This window comes from Phascolarctos cinereus, unplaced genomic scaffold, assembly GCF_003287225.1.
Source record: "Phascolarctos cinereus isolate Bilbo 61053 unplaced genomic scaffold, phaCin_HiC Scaffold_726;HRSCAF=1367, whole genome shotgun sequence".
Taxonomy (NCBI): Eukaryota; Metazoa; Chordata; class Mammalia; order Diprotodontia; family Phascolarctidae; genus Phascolarctos; species Phascolarctos cinereus.
The window spans coordinates 386160794-386181592 of NW_027556098.1; the positions used below are offsets into that span (position 1 = coordinate 386160794).

Consider the following 20799-nt stretch of genomic DNA (forward strand, 5'->3'; position numbering starts at 1 on the left):
CCCAATTCCCCCAGCTGCCTGTGCTTTCTCCTGCCCCAAATCATACTGGATTTACAGACCTGTTTAAATGTCCCTTTGAGGGCAGGAATCTGGTCTTGGTATACCTAGCCCTTAGCATCAGGTCTCTCTCATAGAAGTAGCATAATAAATGCATGAATTGGATGGATTCATTCATGCAAAATCCCAGGGAAAGTACTTCCCAGGATTCCTACTAAAAACAGTTTCAGGAGAGGCCATTTGCTAGGAAGTGGTCACAAACAACAGGTTGGTAGAAGGGGACCTTTGATGGGGATTTAAGTGAGCTGGATCTTACCAAGGAATGGAAGACTTGAGCTCACACTGAGAGGTCTTATGGTGGCTAAATGAGCAGGGAGCTTGCAGGCTATGTGAGTTTTTTTTCATCTGTAAAATGGAAAGAGTAATCCTTGTGCTTCCTGGCTCACAGAATAGATTAGGAATGTTAAAGCAAGCAATGCAAACTCTTATTTAATCAACCAACAAGCATTTGTTAAGCCTTTCTGCCAGGCACTGTGCTGAGCACTGGGGTCCCAAATCAATCAACTATTCAATATTTACTAAGCACCTACTATGTGCTAGGCACTGTGCTGAAAAGGGCAAAAACAATTCCTGCCTTCTACGACCTTACATTGCGAGACAAGGAGGGGTAGAGGAAGCAAAAGACAACATGCAAACAACTACATACATTTAAGATTTATACAAGGTGACTTGATCCCAAGAGAACACAAAAAAGGGAAAAAGACCCACGTGTATAAGAATATTTACAGCAGCTCTTTTTGTGGTGGCAAAGCATTGGACATTGAGGAGATACCCATCAATTGGGGAATGGCTGAACAAGTTGGGGCATGTGAATGTAATGGAATACTATTGTTTCATAAGAAACGATGAGAAGGCAGATTTCAGAAAAACCTGGAAAGACTTACATGAACTGATGCTGAGTGAAGTAAGCAGAACCAGAACATTATACACAGTAACAGCAACATTGTGTGATGACTGACTTTGATAGACTTAGCTCCTCTCAGCAATGCAATGGTCTAAGACAATTCCAAAAGACTCATAATGGAAAATGCTTTCCACATCTAGAGAAAGAACTATGAAGTCTAAATGCGGATGGAAGCATACTATTTTCTCTCTTTTTTTTGTTCTTTCATTCTCATGGTTTTTCCCTTTTCTTCTGATTCTTCTTTCACAACATGACTAATGTGTGAAGTATGTTTAATATGATTGTACATGGAGAGCCTATATCAGACTGCATGCCATCTTGGGGAGGGGAAAGGGGAGGAAGGGGAAATTTAGAACTTAAAATCTTATAAAAGTGAATGTTGAAAACTAAAAATAAATATATAGGGTGATTGAAGATAATCTCAGAGAGAAAGCACTAGCAGGGAGGATGATTGTGAAGCTTCTTTTGCATATGATGGGATTTTAAAATAAAAATGTTTTATGTAACTTCATATGTCTAATCAGTATCATATTCTTATCTTCTCAATAGGTAGGGGAGGGAATGGAGGGAAGGAAAGAATCTGGAACTGAAAATTAAAATAAAAATGGAAGATGACATTTTAGCTGAGACTTTGAAGGAAGCCAGGGAAAAGAGAGAGGGGGATTCTGAAGGATAGTGGACATTTTAGGAATGGGGGACAGCCAGTGAAAATACACTGAAATTCGAAGGAAGAGAGCCAGACATAAGAGTCATGAGGCTTAAGTTAGAATCCCTGATCTGATAATTACCAACTGTGTGATCTAAGACACTGTATTTCTCCAAGCCTCAGTTTCCTCATCTGTGAAATAGGAATAATAATATTCATACCAACTATCTCACAGTTTTGCTGAGACAAGTGCTTTATAATAATTAAAGCATTATGAAACTGTGAACTGTTCTAACCTGAGCCAAATGAGATCACGTAGGTGAGAGTATGCGTCCAGACTCAGAAGCCCTGGGGTCATAGGTCTCCATCCACAAACCTGGACTACATAATGGCTATCCTCGACCCCAGACAGACCCCAGACAGCCATCCCATGAGCACCATGGTGAGATGGACTGGGAGGAGATCTGGGTTGGAATCTGAACTCTGTTACTAGCAATGTGACCCTGGGCTGGTCAGCTCATCTTTTTTTTTTTCTTTCTGTAAATAGCAATTTTTTTTCCAATTACATGTAAAGATAGTTTCACCATTCATTTTTTATAAGATTTGAGTTCCCAAATTTTTTCTCCCTCTCTCCTTCCCATTCTTCCTCCCCAAGATGGCAAGTAGTCTGATATAGGTTATAGATGTGTAATCATGTAAACACATTTCCACGTTAGTCTTGTAAAAAAACAAAACAAAACAAAAAACAGAACAAAAGGGAAGTCACAAAAACAACAAAAAAATGAAAATAGTATGCTTTGATCTGCATTCAGACTCCATAGTTCTTTCTCTGGATGTGTATATCAACTTATCTTTTGTACCTCATTTTCCTCAGCTATAAAATAGGAGGTTGGCATGATTTAGAGCAAAAGTGTCAAACACATCCTGTACCCAACACTCCCGAAGTGTGGCTGAACCATGTAAAAAGATAATTGGGAAACATTTTAAACAAAATAAACAAAAATGCAATAAAACAGATACCATTAATACATGGTTTTCTAAGTCACTGTGGCCAGCACAGAGCCTTATGTATGGTTTAGTGACTTCTTTTCCATTTGAGTAAGACATCTACTGAGCTAGAGGACTGATAATTAAGTATGCATCCCCCATCTCTTAACAGAGAGGAGACAGACTAAGAGATGAAGAAAGAGGCACATTTTTGGGGATGTGAATTTATTTTCCTTCACTATGCTAACTAGCTAAAAGAGAAGTTTGGGCTTAGGGTTTTTTTGTGGGGGGAGGGAGAATAGAGCTAGAGGGGAGAAAGGAGGGTAATGATACAGATGCCACATAAAAGGACAGAAGAGAAAGAAGCTCAGAGGGAAACACAGACAAGCAGGACAGTTCTGGAATTAACGAGCTGGATGTGTCAAATGCTTAAAAAAACAAAACAAAACCAACCCACTGAGGCTTCAAGGTTTCACGTACAATCCTCCTTTTCTATTCTTCCTTGTATATGGAAATCCTCATACTTTCTGGGTTTTGTCAAGTTCAGGATAAGGAGAGACAGACAGAGACAGAGCCAGACAGACAGAGACATATTAAATAGTATTATTTCCCCCCTAGGCATAACACTGTAAGAAATACATTCCAGGGTCAAGACAGATTGAGGACTTGCTCCTCCTGGAGGTCTGCCTGACAAAGGCACAAAGGGACAGTTTGGGGGCCCCAACAGCCTGGCTGTCCTCACCCACATTAACCTCAGAAGGGCAAGGCTGAGAGCCCCAAGCTCTGTAGCTTCCTGGAGTGACTGTTTACAAGTCTGTCATCCAGGAATTTATTTCAACCCCTTTTAAGCCTACTCATCTTCAACCTGAACCTTCATTTGAGGGAACAGGTTCACAGCAGGGAGTAACCCCAGGAATATCCCAGCAATGAGCTCACACCAGGCAAGAGACAACAGGTCGGGTGAAAACTTCAAAGACTGGTAGCAGCATCCTTGCCGGGTCAGGGTGATGAGTCAGCAGCTGATGTACAGGATGGAGGAGCTGAGCGATCTTTAAATCAACCTGGCTGAGGCAAAGCCCCCTAACAGAAACCAAAGCTGATCAAGGCTGCCCTTAGCTTCCTAACAGCAAAACGAAGAAGGCATTGGAGCTGACTGCTAATAACATTGGTACACGGGGTAATCGGGAGGATCTATCTCCTAGAAACAGAGAACCTAGAACTTTAGAACTGGAGAGGCTTTTGGACAATATTGGCTGAGCTGGATAAAGAAAGGCCTTGGGGAGCAGGTATTCTAGCCTGGGATCAGCGAACTTTAAAATATATATACGTGTGCGTCTGTATACACACATATATGTATATATGTGTATATATGCATGTATGTGTATGTATATATTTACACACACACACACACACACACATATATATATATATATATATATATATATATATATATATATATATATATATATATAGTATTTCAATATAATTGATTTCCTCTGGAGTCCTCTGTATTTCATCTCATGAATTTAAAACATTATTCTGAGAAAGGGGCCCCAGGCTTTATGAGCCTGTGGATAAAGGAACTCATGACACAAAAATGGTTAGGAAGCCCATTCCCCCATCTTAGAATATAAAACTTTTACAGTGGGGCAGCTGAGTGGCGCAGTAGATAGAGCACTGGCCCTGGAGTCAGGAGGACCTGAGTTCAAATCCGGTCTCAGACCGGACACTTGATACTTACTAGCTGTGTGACAAGTCAATTAACCCCAATTGCCTTGAAAAAACCCAAACAAACCCAAACAAATAAAAAACCCCAAACTTTTACAGCTATAAGGGCCAAGAGGATGCTTGGAACAAACAATGTTAGAAATGAGTGATTTTAGAACAGAGAATGTTGGAGCTTTAAGGGACTTGAGGGACCACTTATTTCAGTCTCCTTATTTTATAGAGGAAAAAATTTATGCCCTCAGTCAGTCAACCAACAAGTATCTGTTAGGCACTGTGTCGGACACTGTGCTAAATAAGTGATGGGGATCCAGAGAAAGTATCAGGAGCCAGGTGTCCTACCCAAAGTTTTGCAAAGTAAGTCAGGGTGAGGGTGAAGGGGCTGCCTTGGGACTCAGGTCTCCTATCTAGTTATCTTTCCACAACATTACAATGTCTCCTTAGGCCAAGGGTGGGGAACCTGCCACCTCGAGGCCACACATGGCCCTCCAGGTCCTCAAGTGCGGCCCTTTGACTGAATCCAAACTTCACAGAACAAATTCCCTCAAGAAAAGGATCTGTTCTGTAGAACTTGGACTCAGTCAAGAGGCCGCACCCAAGGACCTAGAAGGCCACATGTGGCCTCCAGGCCGCAGGGTCTCCACCCCTGCCTTGGGCAATCATGGAAGTCGTTGCTGTGCAGTCATGTCTGACTCTTGGTGAACCTATGGACTTGTCCGTGAGGTTTTCTTGGCAAAGCTACTAGAGTGGTTTGCTATTTCCTTCTCCAGCATGTCCCCATTTAATAGATGAGGAACCAAGGCAAATGGGGGGTTAAGTGACTTGTCCACGGTCACACTGCTAGTTAGTGTTTGAGGCTGGATTTGAACTCAGATCTTCCTGACTCCAGGACCAGAGGTTTATCTAATGCCCCACCCAGCTGCCCCAAAGAAGTTACTGATAAACAAATACAGGGCTTTTATAAAGGCCCTGAGCACTTCCAAACTTTGATAATTTCAACTGCCAATATGACAGCAGGGAAAGGCGTAATAAATGTTGTGAGAAGCAGGTTTGCTCATGCTTAGGGCACTGATATTCACAGTGTATACGAGGGACTCTCATTTCAGACAACAAAAGGTGATCAGGGTGGCAGCGGTGGATTTCAAATTATTTTCCCTTTTATTGAGGCAGGATATTAGAGCACTGGGCCCAGAGTCACAGTGGGACTGCAACCTCCCTTTCCCAAGCCTCTGATGGTAGCCTACAGTCACATCAGCTTTTTTCTGGTTTATTTTGGGCTGCCCTATCACGATATCGACTCATACCCAAGCTTGCAGTCTACACAGTGGGTAAGAATGCTAGACTTCAAGTCACCAAGACCCAAGTTCAAATCTTGCCTAAAGACACTAACTAGCTGTATGAGCCTGGGCAAATCACTTAACGTCTCTCAGCCTCAGCTTCCTCATGTATAAAACGGACAAAATAATATCTACCTCCTAGGGTTGTTGTGAGGATCAAATGAGATAATATTTGTAAAGTACTTTGCAAACCTTAAAGCCTTATACAAATGCGACTTCTGCTGCTGAGTCATTTCTCGGCCGTGTCTGACTTTTCATGACTCCATTTGGGGTTTTCTTGGCAAAGATACTGGAGCGGTTTGCCATTTCCTTCTCCAGCTTATTTTGCAGGTGAGGAAACTGAGGCAAACAGGGTGAAGTGACTTGCCCAAGGTCACAGCTAGTACGTGTCCAAAGCCATACATGAACTCAGAAGATGAGTCTTCTTGACTCTAGGCCCAGCACTCTATCTGCTGTACCACCTAGCTGCCCCATAAATGTGATTACATCATTATTATACCTTTTTCAAAAAAATTCTCCAGTCATACAGCCTTCATCATGTATTTATAAGGTTGATTTCTTTTACTTGTAGACTTGATTTAATCTTACGTGATTTTACATTTAGCCCTTAAAACCTCATTTTATTTAAAGATCTGGCCCTACATTTTGGTTTACTAAGACCTTTTTGGATCTTGCCTCTGTCTTCTGGCATGTTATCTATCCCACCTAGCTTGGTGTCGCCTGCAAATTTGGTAAGCAAATTATTTGCATATAACATGGAAATACAGTTATCAGCATATGTAAAAACAAAGCTAAAACCAAAACCCTAACAACAACTTCACAGACCCCAGTTTAAGAATGCCCACTCTAACGGAACATGATTAGAGACTGACTTTTTCATTTTTTTCTTTTCTCAAGCCTCCAATCTTAGACTCTAGAGTTTAGAAATGCAGCCTGGAGGGCAGTGAGATGGCACAGTGGATAGGACAATGAGGTGGCACAGTGGATAGGGCACTGGGTCTGAAGTCAGGAGGACCTGAGTTCAAATGAGGCCTCAGACACTTACTAGCTGTGTGACCCTGGGCAAGTCACTTAACCCCAATTGCCTAAAAATTAAAAAATAAAAGGGACAATAATAATAATGATGATAATACTTGTATCAGTATCCTCACAGGATTATTATAGATTCAAAAATCTTAAAGCCTTTTTGGGGGAGGAGGAAAATCTCTAGCACTTAGCTCAATGCCTAGCAAGTAGTAAATGCTTATTATAAGATATCTGCAAAATCTTAGTGCAGTTTTAAGCTCTAATAACTAAGACTTTTGGGACACCTTGTAAATGATTGATATGAGTTACAATAAAATTAATGAGCCGATGGCCAGGAACTTTGAGCTGTTATTTACAAAAGTGATGGCTTTGCATAGAGGTCCTTAGTACAACATGCATTAGGCATTTACAAGGGTAGCTAGGTGGATCTGGAGTGTGGAAGACTCATCTTCTTGAGTTCAAATCCAGTCTCAGACACTTACTAGCTGTGTGACCCTGGGCAATTCACTTCACCCTCTGTGCCTCAGTTTCCTCATCTATAAAATGAGTTGGAGAAGGAAATGGCAAACCACTCCATTGTCTATGCCAAGAAAACCCCCAATGGGGTCAGAAAGAGTCAGACAAGACTGAAAGGACTGAACACCAACAAAGGCCCTTGCTGGGTACAAGAGCATGTGATAGGTGCTATTCTGGGAGGGGAGATATAATAAAGATGACATTAGAACTGTGCCCTGCTGTACCTCAGGCCAACTAGGCTTATGGAAACACACCATCGAGACAGAGGGCCAGGGAAAGTTATGGGCTCAATATGTAGAAAAGGACAGAGCCCTGGAAGGACTAAAGATTTTGAAACAGTCCTGCCACCTAAAGTAACTTCTCAATTTTTAACACTTGTTGGAGATGCATAGAACCATCCTGGTCTGACGGACAGCCAGACTCAGAGTCAGGAATACCTGGGTCAGAGATCTGCCTCTGGCAAACACTAGCTCCCTAGGGCACCTCTCCAGAAGTATTCAAAAGGCTGACATGCTGGAGTATTCCAACCAAGCTAGAGTATTCCAATCCACAAATCCAGTTTCCTCCTTCCTCCCTTCCTTACTGTGCCCAGCCCAAGCAAATCAAGTTAGCATAGCAAAGCCAAAAGGGAGGCAGACGGTGAGAGAATGTTTACCCCGAAGTATTGGTATTTGTCAGGCTCCATCACTGTTTTCAAAACAATAATTACTCAAAGACAATCCCAACCATCAGTGCCAGGCTGCAAACTGTAATTAGCCAGAGTCATACCATTAGTGGTTTCCCAATGCCAACCCAAAAGGAGGAAGTTTGAGGGACTGTACCCCACAAAGTGGCAACAAACTACATCCCCCACCCTGTGACAATTAGGGCTTGGGCATCTCTCCTGGCAGGCTGGGCACAAGATGGCAAAAACACACCAGTCCCCAAAGGCAAGAGCCTTCTGGCTTTAATGGTACCCAAGGCAGACATCCCAGATCTTTTTCCCTTCCTTTGAGAGATGGCCACTCCCCGATGCTGAAGATGCAACCCATAAGCATTTGTTAAGTCCCTACTATAGGCAAGGCAGTGCCCCCAGTAGGGAAGTGCACATAGTAGAGATGAATTAATTTTTCAATTAATTTTGAATCTTGGAGGCTCCTTTGGGTCTTTTTGTATTTCTGCCATCCAAATAACTCTGCACTTAGGTCCAGAGTTGAAAGTCATTTCTTGCTGAGATGGTGTGTTCTAGATGTACTGAGCTGGGACAGCTTGGATTGGCAAAGCTGCAGCAACCTTTGGGGACTCAGAATTCTCTGGGGTTTCCCATGTCTTTTCTATAATCTCTTTAATGGTGGAGACAAAAAGGAGCCATAATCGACCCAGCTCTCAAGGATGTACAGTCTTATGGGGAGGAGGGAAGATACAAAATATAAATCGATAAATAAACACAGGATAGAGAAGGGAGAAAGCCTTAATTGGGGGGTAAACTAGAAGAGGCTTCCTGTTGGCTCTGGCCCTTGAGCTGAGTGCAGAAGGAAAGTAAAGAGTCTAAGAGTTTGCCATTGGAAGGGAAGGGAATTGGCAGCCTGTTGTGACCACTGGGGCATTTAGATTCAACAAGCATTCATCACGTCTTAGGAGAGGCAGCATGCACAGTGATTACAGAGCTGGCTGCAGAGTCAGGAAGACCACAGTTTAAGACACAGTAGTTGTATGACCACGGACAAATCACCTAAGCTCTCAGGGCCTCAGGAAAACCCTCTAAGACTATAAATTGCAGATCAGTTGCTAGTCTGCATTGGTAGACTCAGTTTCCTCATCTGGAGTAGGAGACATAAGCTGGAATCCATCCTCTGACACTGTGCAATGTGGAGCAAGTCTTAGGATCGTGGCTCTAGAGCTAGAAAGGCCTTCAGAGGTCAACCCTCTCATTTGACAGATGAGGGAAACTGAGGCAAACAGCGGTTAAGTGACTTATTCAAGGTCACACAGCTAGTATCTGAGGCAGAATTTTAACTTGGGTTTCCCTGACTGCAGGTCCAACACTCTAACCACTGAACTACCTGGCTGTCAAGGACAGGTTGTGTTTAATTTTTTGTCTTTGTATCTCTCCTTCCTTTAAAGTGAAGCTTAATATACATTTTTTGTTGCTGTTCAGTCATTTTTCAGTTGTGTCTGACTCTCTGTGACCCCATTTGGGGGTTTTCTTGGAAGAGATACTGGAGTGGTTCACCATTTCCTTCTCCAGCTCATTTTATAGATGAGGAAACTGATGCAAACAGGGTGAAGTGACTTGCCCAAGGTCACCCAGCTAGTAAGAGTCTGAGGCCAGATTTGAACTCATATATATAGAGTCTTCCTGACTCCAGGCCCACTACTCCATCCATATACATTTTACTAGTTTGAAGTGGAAGCCTATGCTAATGGAAGGGGGTTGGTAATCCCAAAATATCCCAAATATGAAAAATGTCTGTTTTGCTTATTATTTGTTTCATGACTTTTAAGGAAAATTCTACTTAATTATGACTCATTTGGGCAGAGACAGCATTGCATTTAGTCAGAACACCTGGGTTCAAATCCTTCCTCTGACACTGTGTAACCTGGGATAAGTCTTGTAACCACTCTGGGCCCATCTGTAAAGATATCCACACTCATCTGTAAATGAGAAGAGGTGGCCTAGCCCTAGAAAATCTGTAAGGTCCTTCCACCTCTAGCTCTGCAATCCTCAGTCCCAATGCCAAATTCCTTGACCCAAAGCACAACCTGAGTGTGCAGGAAGATAAGGTTAAAAATTGTTAAAACTAATCCACCAAGGGGGGAAATAAGCATTTGTTGAATTGAATAATCAAAAAATGAGACTCAGTGAGGGATCAACAGAAAACCCAGTGGAGACCCTTTGGCCCAAATCACAAGCTCACCCTACAAGATAACTAGCCCCCTTCTCAGTGCCCATCTCTGGCTCCTTCAGAAGCCCTGTGATCTTGTCAGCCAATCCTGGAACTTCCCATGGGAGCTAAGGCCCAAGAGCTCGAGGGACTGGGGAAACCCAGGTTTCACTTCCACTCAATTTTCTGCTCAAAAGCAAGCCTGACCTCAGTTGGAGGGAGTTACTGGAGGTTGAGGAAGAAGAGAAAATGATCATTTGTAGGGTTTTCAAAGGCAGGCAGAAGATTCACCTCCACAGAACTGGATTTCTATCCCCGGCTTAGGATACACACTATCTGTGTGACCCTGGGCAAAGGGCTAAACGTGTCAGTGCCCCCATACAACTGGAAGACCCCAAGTTTCTGAGGAGGTGAGTCTCTGCACTGGTGTTAGGAGTTTCCCCATTAGGAATTCTCCGAACTAACTGAATCAAAAAAATAAACAGCCTCATATTTCTATAGCTTTTAAGGCTTACAGAGTATCTCCTCCCCAACAACTAACCCTGGGAGGCAGGTCGTATAGATAAGATCGTCCCCATTTTGCAGATGAGGAAGGTACACTCCAAGAGTTTTGTAGCCTCAAAGATTTCAAGATGGAAGAGACCTCAAAGTCCAAGTTCATTTCTCCAGAGGAGAAAAAATAAGGCCCAGAGAGGGAAACTAATTTGTCCAAGGTCATACAGCCAGTAAGAAACTACAGTCTAGTCCCCTGGTTTCAAATCTAGGGCTTTCTCATGACCATCCTGCCCCCGAGGAGAAGTTAGAATTCAATAAACATTTATTAAGTGCTTACTATATGCCAGGCACTGTGCTATAAGCATTGGGAGTTAGAAGTGAGAAAATAGTAGAGACTGTGGGAAAAGTTGAGCCAAGTCCCAGAATTTGAGGAAGAAAGGTGGATGGTGGGAAGGATGTTTGGTTTGAACCAGGTATGAAGCCTAAGATATTGCACAGGGGAGCTTGGAGAAGATAGAGGCTGTTTCTGGCAACAGCCAGGCAAGGACTGGGAAGACCTGCAGTCAGGGAGTTGGAGGGCAGAATCAAGGAACCTCCAAAAGATCCTTCCTGCAGCAGCTAGAGCTGTCACTACTCTGACAACTGTCCACACTTGTGCCATGTTATAGCCATCAATATCCACCACCAAGGGCTTGTAATTTTGTCTCTCTACCAAGGCAAATCATGAGCCTCTTTTAACATAGGTGAATGTCTCTGAGAGCAGCTGCAGCTGGAAATCTTGCCACCCTGCAGCCAAACAAGGGCAGAAGCTTTCCCAGCTTAACTAGATTGGTCATTTGGGTGACTTACAGACGTGCAGCAACATACTGCCAGGCTCACCCTCAAAGTCTCTGTAGGTCAGTGGGACCTGTCAGATCTTGGACACAAGCATAGTCTTTGAGAGCCCAAGGCCACCTGCAGGTCACCTTGAGTCCATAATACTCACAACAGCTCCTGGGTTAAGTTAGTTAATTGTCATTATCCCATTTTATAGATGAGAGGTTAAGTCACTAGCCTCAATAACTCAGTGCCAGAGTTGAAATTCACACCAAGGGTCTCTTGACTCCAAGACCTGGGAGGAAGGGTGATTTACCATCTGGAGTCAGAGGACCTGGTTTCAAATTCAACCCCTAAGGCTTGCTATCTTTGTGACTTTCAGCAACCCCCTTATTTTACCTTGGAAGAAAAGGGAAGCGATTTGCCCAAAGTGAGAATCACAGCTTCAGAGCTAAATGGGTCCCTAGGGGTCCTTTAGTGCATCTTCTTTATTTTAGATAGAGAGAAACTGAGACCCAGAGAGGAGTAGTGACTGGCCCAAGGCCCCACAAGTAGTAAGTGGGCAGAGGCAGGACTCAAATCTCTTTCCTTTTATTTCCAAGCAAACATTCTTTCCGCTGGAGCAGCCTCCAGGGAACTGCCTCTGATAGGCAGTGAATGTTAATCTGGGCACTGTGCAGTAGTTCTCCAACTGGCAGCTTTGTCCTTTTAAAGCAACTCCCCTGTTGCTGTTCTCTTACACTAGAAGGAAAAAATATCCTGAGCCTTGGGCAGCCTGCTCCTCCCTACCCAGAAGCCCTATATCAACAGTAAGAGCTGTAGGAGGATGGGCAGGAGGGACTTTGTTAAAGAAGGTTTAGTTAAAGGGTCTCTCAAGGTTCTTCCAGGCCTGATTCTGTGAACAGTTGAGGGTATCAGCTACACTGTGTCCAAACAGTGTTAGCTTTCACCTTTCCCCCCAAACCCTCCACCCCTGCCTTATTACACATTACTCCCCTTCCCACGCTCTTGGGTCCAGCCAGGCTAGCTTGCTTGCCTTTCATACCACACTCCATCTTCCATCCCAGCCCCTTGGCTTCAGACTCAAGCACCATCTTTTCTGGTGCCCCTGGCTCCTAGCGCCCTCCTACCTTGTATTTATCTTGCATATACTTATTCGTGGACATTGTTTCCCTTAATAGAAAGCAAACCTCTTGAGAGCCGAGATGGTTTTATTGTTGTCTTAGCATAGTGCTGGACACATGGTAAGTCTTTCATACTACACAGACTGCTGTTCAATCGTTTCAGTCCTGTCTGACTCCGTGACCCCATTTGGGGTTTTCTTGGCAGAAATACTGGAGTGGTTTGCCATTACTTTCTCCAGCTTTATTTTTTCTGATGAGGAAACTGAGGCAAACAGGGTAAAGTGACTTGCCCAGGGTCAGGGTCAGCTAGTAAGGGTCTGAGGCCAAATTTGAACTCGGTCTTTCTGACTCCAGGCCCTCCATCTACTGCACCACCTAGCTGCTGCCCTGCTACAAGGATTTAATTTAAGAATACCTCAAAAAACTGAGCTGCATCAGTGGACATGGTACACTTCCACCCACCCACCCCCCATACACCAGGCAGAGAACATGGGGATAGTGGGATGAAAATGTTTATTTCATGGTAAAATTACATTTTCTTGCATCAAATAACACCCTTGCTCTTTCTTACTCTTAATAGATGCCTGTTGATTCTTTCAGATCTGTAGTATATCTGCAATTGGTCATTGCAACTTAAAAAGAACAGAACACATATCTAGAGCAGGAAGAGACCATCTAGTTCAACCCAATCATTTGACAGATGAGGAAACTGAGGACCAGGAAGGTTAAGTGATTTACCCAGTGTCACACAGTAAACAGCAAAGGTAAAATTTGAACCCAAATCCTCTGACTATAGCTCCAGAGTTCTTTCCATTGTACCAAGCTTCCTCATAGATCCCAACTCCAATATTTACTAGCTGTGTGACACTAGGCAAGTCCCTCTGTACCTTAGCTTCCGTATCTGAAAAACTGGGACAAAAATAATAATTGCCCTACTATTAATACTACTCACCGAGTGGTTATAAGGAAAGCATTTGGCAAACCTTAAAGCAATGTGTCATTATAGAGCCAACAGACCAGGTTAATGGGGGAAGCCCCCAAACTCCCTTTCCTCACATTTTACCTTCTTGGAGCTTCTGCTTACTCTTCTCGTGGGCAAGGCACCTTGATAACTGTCCTTTCCTCCTTCACAAACTCTCCTCCCCAGAAAGGATTCAGCAGCAGTCATTTACATTTTAGTTTAAGTTGGACCCAGATAACAGAATCCTAGAATTTCAGCACTTCAGTGGACTGGTTACTTAATAGGATCCTAGAACTAGAAACATTAAAGTTTATCTTATCCAACCCTCTCATTTTCCAGCTGAGAAAACAGACGCCCAGAAAGGGAAGCAGCCTGCTCAAAGTCACAGAGGGCAAAAGTGGAAAAGTCAGCATGCAAATTCAGGTCCTATGACTCCAGCATCAGTCTACTTTGCAACACCCCACACAGTTTCCTCCAACCTTGGAAAGCTTCTTGCTTGGGGGGAATGAGTGACTTACGGTTTAAGCCTTGTCTTTAACATTATGGAATGAAAAATATCTCTCCTGTTCAAGAAACTTCACTCAACTTCAAACAGGTGACTGGTGGGTGGGACTCTTATCAATGCCCCCTGAGATGGAATCAAATCTATTTTCACTAGGATCTTAGAGTCACAGATTTGCAGCTGCAAGGAAGCCCAGAGTTCTTCTAAGGACAGTGGTATCAAACTCAAGCAGAAATAAGGCCCCCTAATCTTGTACAGAAGGATCCTTGCAGGCCAAATACTGACTTAGTTTTAAAATATATTTATCTATGTTTTATTGTATTTTTCTTTTGTTAAATATTTCCCAGTTACATTTTCATCCAGTTTGGGTGCACCTGGGCTGCAGGCCACATTTGGGCTTCCTGTTTGACTTTGTCTGATCTCATCTAACTGCTCACTTTACAGATGAGGAAACTGAGGCCCAGAGAAGTTAACTCACTTGCCCAAGGTCACAAAGGTAGTCAATGGCAGAGCCAGGATTCTAACCCAGGTCTTCTGACTCCAAATCCAAAATTCTTTCACGGGAGTGCTCTCCCTCCTTATCTTATATCACGTGACCTTTTTTTTTTTTGAATGAAAGAATTCTTGGTGTCCTGGAAGTAACTATTGAAATGACTTAGGAATTGCTAAAAGAGAAACTAAAGATACTGTTGGCAAGCTATTAGAAGAAAATGTCCAAAGACAAGTCAAGTGGGAAATCCCTCCTTCCTGCTTCTCTATCTCCTCCTGGGGCTACACCCATTAAACTAACCAGGCAGAGTTCACTTGGCTCAGACTCACGTGGCCTGAAAAAAATCTCAGATCCAGCCTTCAAAGAAATCATTTGTGGGCTAAGCACATCTGTATAAGAGGAAAACTGGAAATCGGGCCTATCAGAATTGTGACAGGTCATCGTGGGGGATGGCAGTGGTCAAGGGCAGGGAAACCAACCACTTGAGAACTGGTTACAAAATGCACAGAAGCACTTTTGGATGCTTTCCTAAAAAGGCCAGAGATTAAATCTTCAACACTAGGCCAATGGACTTAGTCAATTTTGTGCCTCTCCCCACTAACTACTGGAGCCCTCAGGCCACAGCCATTGGGAAGTGTCTTTCCCTTAAAGTGGCTGCCATGTTTGATTTTTTCATAATGGTCTGGAGTTTCTGACTATTTGTGGGAGATCCCTTTCTTCCATGTATAGCACTGTAAAAAGAGCATTAAACTTGGAGCCAAAGGCCCTGAGTTCAAATCCCGTCACTTACTCCCTGTAGGGCTTTGGGAAGGACCACCTCTCTGGTCCTCAGTTTCTTCAGCTATAAAATGGTAGAGATTAGGCTACTGTAGTAAGTGCCATTCCAAAGCATGGTGGGTATCATTCTAAACTGCTACAGGAGTGTGGAGCCCCTACATACTTTCAGACTAGGACTCATCATGCTGTCTTCGGAAGAGCTAAGTGGCCAAGTGGATAGAGCACTAGGTCTGGAGTCAGGAAGACTCTTCTCTCCTTGAGTTCAAATCTGGCCTTTAAACCCTTACTGACCCTAGACAAGTCACTTAACCCTGTTTGCCTCGACAAAAAAACCCCAAGTGAGGGCAGGAAGAGTTGGACTCGACTGAACAACAACAAAAAGCTAGATGACACCTCTAAGGAGTCTTTCATCTCTGAATGTATGTTCTGATATTGTCCTCTTAAACTAACATATCTCTGAATTTCACGCACACAGAATTACAGATGGGAAGGACTTCCCACGTCCAACTTCCTCATTTTACACAAGAGCAAACATGCACAGAGAGTAACTTGGCCAAGATCACCTTAGGAGAGCCAAATTTGAACCCAGACCCTCTGACTCCAATTCACTTTGCCAGAGGTAACCTAGAGAGGAGTCCAGTCTGCTGGCAAAGAATCTCTCTGCCCAGCCCTTTACTACAACTGGGGGAAGATGTTCCCTTAAAGCTAGTGGGAGGGTTTTGAAAACAGCCACCTGTGAAAGCATGATTTCTCCAAAAGCAAAGGGGTTTTTCTGAATCCAGCTGGAGCCAAAGGCCCGGGGGCAGCCTAACACCAGCACTGGGCAGCAGTTACAAGAACCTTGGTTGTAAAGTGCAAGGCAGGAACTGTGCCAGCATAGGGCCAGCCCCTAAACTGGGTTTTATTAATGCATAACCTATCTGCCCTCATGCAGCGAACCTTTGCAATGACTGGGGCGCATTGGGTAGCAATGATGAGTTCCTTCAGACCCTGGGGAGTTTCCACTCAGACAATGCCCCCTGTGTTGCCAAGACCCAGAGGTGAGGTGATTCAGTGGAATGAGCAGATTTTCGATCTGGAAGAGCTCTCATAGCTTCATTTGAGGAAACAAAAGGCCCTCTGGGAAGCGACTTGCCAAGGTCACCGAGGCAGGGAATTCGATCCTAGGTCCCCCAACTTCCAGAAAAGAGGGTGGGACTGTCCCACTTTGTCCCTGCATCCAGAGCTAGGACAATGGCTGGCACACTGCTGGAGCTTAGTAAAATGCTTGTTCGTTGACTGACTTCCAGATGCCCCGGAGAGACAGCCTCCCGCTGTTCCCTCAGTTCCAGACTGCCATTCTGAGTCCCCTCTGGCCTATGGACTTAGCCCACTTTGTGCCTCTATCCACTGACTACCGGGGCCCTTAGGACTCATCGCCTTTTCTCGCTAACCCCTGGAAGCCCTCTTAAAACGAAGAGAAACTTCTGCCCTGGCAATGCCGAGGCCAAGAGCAGAGAGACTCACAAACGCGGCAGGCGGAGCTAGGTGTGGGTAGGGGGTCGGGTGGCAGATCCCCGGCCCGAGGTGGGGGAGGGCAGTGAGTAGGGGGAGGACTGAACGCCAGCTGCCGGACCCCGGATCAGGGGGCGGGTCCCTCCAGGAGAGCCTTCTCCTCCTACTAAGGCGGAGAGAAGGTGGGGGGATGGGTGTGTGTGTGTGTGTTGTGTGGGGGTGCTCGGTGCCTCAGTGGCGGCCCACGAGTAAAGTCCCTGGCCAAGAGGCAGACGGAGGACTGGAGCGCTACCCCATGGCAGGCCGACAGGAGGATAAGATGCGATCGGAAGGATGCGAAAAGACTGGATGGGGAATTGAGGGGGCTGGAGAGGCCCGAGCTGCCTGTCTGCCCCTGGGAGAAGGAGGAGACGTCCCCAAACTGCCCCTACCTCTCAAGCGCGGGGTTGGGGGGAGTGGTCGGCGCAGCCCTGCAGAGGAGACCGAGGTAGGGAGGAAGGTGGACTCCGAAGCTCCCAGCTCAGTCCAACCACTAAGGGGGGCGTGGCTGGCGCAGCCCGGAGGTGAGGGGGGGGGGAAGCCACAGCCCGAACCAGGGGAAGAACTGACCGACCCAGAGCTTGGTCTTGGCTCAACCCCAGGGACCGCCGGAGTCCCCTCCCGAAGCTAGGACCTCCAGGCAAGCAGGCAGAGTCGCGGGGGTCGGGGAGGCGACCAGCAAGCGGGGGTCGGGGTGGCGCGCCCTGACTCTGCCTGGGCCGCTGGGGTCGGAAGGGGCGCGGGCTCTACCTGGCGGGGCGCTCACCTGTGCCGCCGGTCCGCTCCCCGAGCTGGCAGCCCGTCCGTTTGCTGCTGGGGCTCCTCCTCCCCGCAGCAACTGCCTCCTCTTTCACCTCCGGGGGAGTTCGGTGCTGCCCTCCAGGCGGACCACCCCCAGCTTCCCGCCGGCCCGCCTCCCGCCGCGGGCTGGAGTGCGCGGGGGGAGGGGGAACGGGAATGGGGAAGGCGGGGAGTGGGCACGTATGTATGTGGAAGTGTGCAAGAGAGAGAAAGAGAGAGAGGTGATCGATGGGAGAAGGAGGAAGCAACACATGAAACGAGTCTGCTCTAGTCCTCCTCCCAGACCCACGCCCCTCCAGCAGCCCGGAGCCTCCAGACCGCCCCTCCTGTCCTGCCCGGCCCAGCCCTACTCTACTCTACCCTGCCAGGGTCCTAGAGCCTCCTTGTATGGGCGATGAGAAGGCAGGGGAGCAGGTGAGAACCTCTGAATCGTGGGGGCATCCTTCCTTCGGGTCCTCGCCTTGGTGGAGATCAGGATGTGTGGCCCAGGGTGAAGCCCTCCCTTGGCATGACCCCTGGCAGAGTGGCCCAAGAGCCAAAGCTCTCAGTCGAAACCCTCATTGAATAGGGAGGCACCTGTCCTAGCAACAATCCATCGGCAGCTGCTTGGATTTGTCTCCTGTGTTAGTTGTCCTGGCTCACGCACTCAATGAACACTCACTCAGAACCCACTAAGTGCCTGACATGGCTGTCCATACAGAGGGGGCCGGGGAACAAAACCCAGTTCCTGTCCTCATGGAACCCTTAGCAGTAGCTTCGGCGTCGTGAAAGTCAGAGAAACAGGATGGAATTTGGGCTCCAGTAACTTACTCCTTGTGTGACTGCGACAAACAGAATGGGCATCTTTGGAAGGGGCCTCCTAGATCTTCTGGCCCAAGTCTTAACTCCGGTCAGTCAGGACCCGCATCAGTTCAATTCAAGAAGCATTTACAGCGGGTTAATGGATACTCTGGGATCAGGAAGGGGTGGGGCGGGGCGGCGGTGGTGAGTGCCCACCCACCATTACACAGCCAATTCGACTTCATACAAGTCATATTTCTTCTCTGGCATTCAGTTCCTCATCTACAAAATAAGAAAGTTTGGGATTCCAGATACCTTAAAAGGTCCTCTTAAAATCTAAGGTCCTATTGAATACCTCCTGGGCATACCAAGCCCAAGAGAGTGCTAAAGCCCAAGGATTGGTCCTCTTGGCTATTGATAGAACCCCCACTCTGCCCCTCCCCAAAGTGTTCACCCAGTCATTGCTTGACAATCCTTAGTGATGGGGAACTCGTTAGCTCACAAGGTAGCATCACCTGACTGGCAACTCTGTTAAGAAATTTAATGTAGCTATACGGTACAGTGGATGGACTTGGACTCAGGAAGTAGGTACTATTGTTCAGTCATTTCAGTCGCATCCAGCTGTCAGATGAGCTGGAGAAGGAAATGGCAAACCACTCCAGTACCTTCGCCAAGAAAACCCCAGATGGGGTCGTGGAGAGCCAGACATAGCTGAGAATGAGGGAAGAACGAGACCGGGAGTTCCTACCTGGTAGGCTAAGGGCCCCTAGGGGGAAGATTCAGTTCGTTTCAACAAAACCTTGACTAAAGGCCCCCAGCCAATCACTGAAGATCTGAAGGCAGTAGGAAGCAGCTCCTACCCCTCCAGAATTTTATAATCTGGGAATATAGCAATTCACAAATCATCGAATGGAAAGTAAATGGGGGAGGGGGGGAGAGCTCAGCCTCCCTGGGGGATGGCATCTGAGCTGAACTTGGAAAGAAGCTAAAAGCTGACTATGCTTACTGGTTACTAGGAAAGGCTGAAGATTGGACCTAAGATTTCACTGGTTTAGGGAACTCCCACGGGACAAAGCAGGCTCTAACAATGCAGATCAGTTCCTTCTCCGAGATTTATATTCTGAGAGCATTGAGAATGGGAGCACAAAGACTGAAAATGACTTAGCCAGGGTCACATAGCCATATGTGTCAATGGCAAGATTTGAACCTGAGGCTTCAATAATTCAAGGCTAGCTCTTTAGCCAGTAAGTTATTATACTTTGGTGATTTGAGAGGGGAGAGGAGAAAACATCAGTGACACTTCAAGAAATAAAATACACAGAAGACAGCTGCTGCTAAGTGGAGCAGTTTTGTTACTATTGTGACAATTCTGCTGATTATGTCTGATTCATCCTGTATGTATCATCTGTACATAGTCATTTTCACGCTGTCTCTATCATTAGACTGTGAGCTTCTTGAGGGCAGGAAGGGTTTTTTTTAAACCTTTGTATCCAGCACCTAGCACGGTGCCTGACATATGGTAGGGATGCCTACTGACTTGACTAATGTGTGAAATTTAATATTTGCTTTGAAAAAAATACATAAGAGAAGTCCATAGATTTGCATACAAATGTTCTTTCCTATCCTTTTTTGTATACTGAAGAATTCTGCTTGTTGATGCTTAAGTTCATAATTTAAAAAAAAAGAAAACTTAATTTTAAAGAGAAGAAAATAAGTCTTTATATAATGCCTACATGGCGCTAAGCACTTTCAATTCTCACAGTAGTTCTGGGAGGCAGGTTCTATTATTATCCCCATTTTACAGTTGAAGGAAACTGAGGTGAACAGCAGTTATATAACTTGCTCAGGGTCACACAGCTAGTAAATATTTGAGGCAGGATTTGAACTCAGGTCTTCCTGATACCAGGCTCAGCACTGTGCCACTTAGCTGCAGTAGTTTTTTAGTTTTCTCTGACTCTTGGTGACCCCATTTGAGATTTCCTTGGCAAAGATACTGGAATGGTTTGCCATTTCCTTCTCTAGATCATTTTACAGATGAGGAAACTGAGTCCCAGAAAAGTTAAATGGCCTACTCTAGGGCATAAGGAATAGAGGCAGAATTCCCAGTCCTCTGAATCTATTGCACTCTCCCCTCCACTACTCTGATTGCTTGAGCTCACATACGATCAAGTAGGCAGAGGTAGAAATGGAATCGGCCAACAGGCCTTTGGGGCTAGATGGCTGAAAAAAGAATAAAGAAATGAGTCTGGAAATCTGGGTTGTGAAGGGCTTTAAGTACCAGAGGGATTTGTATTTTATCTTGGAGGCAATCGGGAGCCACTGAAACTTATTGAGCAGGGGAGAGACTCAGCTAGCCATATGCTTTAAGGAGTACCAACCAGCAATTAGTGGAGGGAGAGACTGGAGAAGGGAGACACTAGACACGGTAATATTTGTAAAGGGTTTTTTGCAAACCTTA

At 45.5% G+C, this 20799-nt stretch overlaps 1 protein-coding gene across 3 annotated transcripts in view; it reads right to left on the reverse strand.

The window, feature by feature from the left end:
- The window catches only part of TMEM51 (transmembrane protein 51), a 74735-nt gene extending 56256 nt beyond the window's left edge, over nucleotides 1-18479 (reverse strand). For 2 of the 3 annotated variants that reach the window (XM_020973402.2, XM_020973408.2), the window contains exon 1: nucleotides 17527-17863. The gene's annotated coding sequence lies outside the window, so the exon portion shown is untranslated. Of the gene's footprint in view, nucleotides 1-17526; nucleotides 17864-18371 lie in introns of those variants that run through there. The other variant, XM_020973412.2, reaches the window with a different exon arrangement.
- Between the last annotated feature and the right edge of the window lie 2320 nt (nucleotides 18480-20799).